This window comes from Pyrus communis, chromosome 4 (genome assembly GCF_041283825.1).
Source record: "Pyrus communis isolate YQ-2024b chromosome 4, ASM4128382v1, whole genome shotgun sequence".
NCBI lineage: Eukaryota > Viridiplantae > Streptophyta > Magnoliopsida > Rosales > Rosaceae > Pyrus > Pyrus communis.
The window spans coordinates 20782289-20785389 of record NC_142568.1 but is presented as its reverse complement, the minus strand read 5'-3'; the positions used below and the strand labels follow the sequence as shown (position 1 = coordinate 20785389).

The following is a 3101-nucleotide window of genomic DNA, read 5'->3' as shown; positions in this document are numbered from 1 at the left end:
GCCTTGGTGTAACCCTATGGTAATGGGAAAGCTTTTAGTTTGTCCTTTATGAGTTCTTATTACAGTCATTGCTTCATTATACATATCATTTATTGATTGAATATATGATACTTGTACTTCATTCTTCTCTGGAATTCTCCAAAGAATTTCTCTTGGGACCCTGTTATACGTTTTTTTCAAATCTACAAAGACCATGTGCAAATCATTTTGAATATCTCTATGTCGTTTCATCAATCTTAGTAAGAGATAGATTGCCTCAATAGTCGAGCGCCTTGACATGAATCCGAATTTATTGTTTGAGAAATGTATCTCTTTTCTCAGTCTATGTTCTATTATTCTCTCGCAAAGCTTCATTGTATGACTCATTATCTTAATACCTTTATAATTCATGCAATTTGTATGTTGCCCTTATTCTTGTAGATAGGGATCAAAGGACTTTTTGTCACTCATTTGGCATCTCTTTGTTTTCAAAATCTTATTGAAAAAGTTTATGAGCCATACTATACCCGTCTCTTCTAAGACCTTCCACACTTCGATTGGTATATCGTTGAAGTTTTCCCTTAAATCCTGTATATATCGTTGAGACCCACTGCTTATTTATGCTTCATCTTTTTCAAAGCTAAAATCACTTCCTCTTTCCTAATTCGGCGGTAGAAAGAGTAAATTTTACACTGTTCCAAGTTACTCAACTCACGTAGAGAAGTAATCCACTGCATGTCCTTCATTGAACATATTATAAAAATAATCTCTCCATCTCTCTTTAATTGCATTCTCCATAGCTAGAACATTTTCATTCTCATCGTTGATGCATCTTACTTTACAACATTCCTTTATAGCCTTAACCTTTTCTTGTACCTCCTTCTTCCACCATCATTATTCTTTTTGGTATAGAGCACAACTCTTGAACTCCGAAACGTATCATAAATCTTTACTGAGTATGACATTTGGATCTATAAATTTTTGAATGTCAGAAAGTTTCGAACTAGTAAACTTAAATAGATTATATATTTAGACACCAAAAGAATCAATAATTTATCATAATTTTTCCAATCAATCTACATATGCAATAATTTTACAAAAGTACTCACGGAAATTAGTCATCGATTAAATTCTTTCATATAATACACCTTTTTTTTTCTTGTTCAATATAGTACATATAAAAACAGAAAAAAGTTATAATTTGCGTTCTCAACGTTTTCTTACATTCTTTTAGTCCATAAAATTAGATTTGACTAATGGGTGGAGGTTTGCTTTCTAATGTTATAAACATTATTCAATAAGAAATGGTACAAACATACATTAATTAGTAGAATTCCTGTCTTTTTTTCTTTTGTCAAATAGTAGAATTCCTCTTCAAGTTATAAGTTACTAGCATTTGCCTACACATTTTGTGTGTATGAACATATTTTTTTAGAAAATGAGAAGGAGAGAGAGAGAGAGAGAGAGAGAGAGAGAGAGAGAGAGAGAGAGAGAGAGAAAGAGAGAACGTGGGGGGGGGGAGTGGTAGGTTTTTGTTTTTGGTCTTTTTTTTTTGTTTTTTTTAATTTTAAATATTAGAAATATTTTAACATCACATGTAGGTGAGGTTTCAATAAAAAACAGTAAAATTTGGACCTATGAAATTACATTATTGCCCATCATTTTTATTTTATTTTTTTGTGATAGAAGACTAAATTATCTTTTCACCCTCTTTTAGTTGACAAAAAGATTTTCATTAATTAATAGAGATTCTTTGTGTAAAGTATTTTTTATAAATAAATATAAGAGATCTATTTTTGAAAACATCCAACTCCATGGACCTTTATGATTAATTGTATTTTTTTTATAAATAAATATGAGATCAATTTATGAAAATATCGAGCTCCGTGGACCTTTATGATTAGTTGGTCCTATGATTTTGTTTGCTTGTTGACTGGTTGTTATTTCTTTGATTTTCTCATTAACATATCAATGTATCTTATATCCAGCAGGACCTACAGAATATGAATACAAAACAAACGGCTCTTATATAATTAATTTTGACTGCATAAAATTTAAGAAATAAAAGACATAAAGACACTCTGGTTTTGATGTCAAGGTAATCATGCATCAAATTGGAAACAACTTAAAACACTGTTTGAAACAAAATAACATAATACAAAACTACTTAAATAGTTTAAATAGTTGGACGGAAATTAAAGGGGCGGGATCTGATCATCAACATAGCCGAAATGTTGGTTTGACCTAAGAACCATGGAGCCGTCTGCATGGCGTCCATGTTGTTTAGATCAAACGTTTGTGTTTCCATTGCTGCATGCATGTTCTGATCAGTTGAGGGTGCTAGCACTTGTGTACGTGAAACTTAGGGTTGGTTCCTCTCCGCCAGATTCTCCTCCTTCCGGCTCTTGATCTGTGCGACAATCTCTGTCACGCACTCCTTGATCATACACTCCATATCGTTCAAATCGTTTAAGTCCAAGCCAGTCAGGGGCCTTCCAGTAAGGCACTGGTTCATGAGCATCCGAATTTGCTTCTCCCGGTTCTCTTTCTTCAGATTGTTCAGCTTCTCCTGCTGCTTTTCAATCCTCTGCTTCAAAAACATTTCATGCGTCACCATCTTCTTATTCCGCTCTGCCTCGGGCATGCTCCTAAACTTGGTGATGAGGCGTTGCGATTCCAAAAGATTGGGCCAGACAACAGGTTGAGACTCATATGGACTGTAAATAATACCACATACTGGAACATCACAAAGAATATTGATTTCATGCATCTTCTTAATGAAGCCGTTCTTCCTTTTATTGTATGACGTTTTTCGACTTGCGTCGTTCATGATGTAGGCTAGCTTCACCTTCTTCCTCCCAGCCATGATTTTTTCAAAGCGAGAAACTTTTGAGAGAAACGGAAACTAGGGAAAAAGGAGGGAAGAAAGCGTTAGTGACTTTTTAGGGTTTTAGTTGCTGTGCTTTAACGCTAAACCGCCGATGCTATTTATAGTAGTTTGCAAGGGCTTACCTTAGTCAATCATGGAAGATTTTATCCTGAAAAAGAAATTTAATATTTTTACAATGAAGAAATACAATAATTAATGTAGACTATTTTGGTATATATGTACATGTTTTGAT

The 3101-nt window shown here is 33.6% G+C and overlaps 1 pseudogene; it reads right to left on the bottom strand.

Annotated features, from left to right (window-relative positions):
* Positions 1–2341: 2341 nt before the first annotated feature.
* LOC137722133 (agamous-like MADS-box protein AGL80 pseudogene) lies at positions 2342–2845 on the bottom strand (annotated as a pseudogene).
* Between the last annotated feature and the right edge of the window lie 256 nt (positions 2846–3101).